We start from the raw sequence: 599 nt of genomic DNA on the forward strand, positions 1-599 counted from the left end.
GGAGGGACTGGGGAGGGAATAATCCACCTGTGTGGGAGTTGTAGCTCACCATGCATCCAGAGCACTCTGAACGCCATCAATAACAGATCTGGACCAAACTTGGCACATAGACCCAACATGCCCAACTGTGATTACAGGCAGAGTTTGGGGGTGATTGCCTTGGGAATCCGGGAGCTGTAGTTCACATGCATCCACAGAAACTCTGATCTCCAATAACAATGGACCGGGACCCAACTTGCCAGAGAGAAGCCCCATGGTCAACTGAACATACTGAAGGGGTTTGTGGGAATTGATCTTGATTTTGGGAGTCGTAATTCACCTTTATTCAGCACTGAACCCAGCTGAAGACGGATCTGGACCCAACATGGCCCACTGTAAATACTGGTAGGGTTTGGGGAAGATTGAACCACAATTCTGGAAATTGTAGTTCACCCACATTGTTATGTATTTTCTAATGGGAGCATTCATTAAAAACAAAACCAGAGACTAGCCTTTTTCTAATAAACAGCTCTATTAACTAAATGATATTACCTAACACCCCAAAACAATGCCTTTTTCAAATTGCCAGGTACCCAAACTAGTACACACATACAAACATG

Source organism: Anolis carolinensis, chromosome 3 (genome assembly GCF_035594765.1).
Source record: "Anolis carolinensis isolate JA03-04 chromosome 3, rAnoCar3.1.pri, whole genome shotgun sequence".
NCBI classification, from domain to species: Eukaryota; Metazoa; Chordata; class Lepidosauria; order Squamata; family Dactyloidae; genus Anolis; species Anolis carolinensis.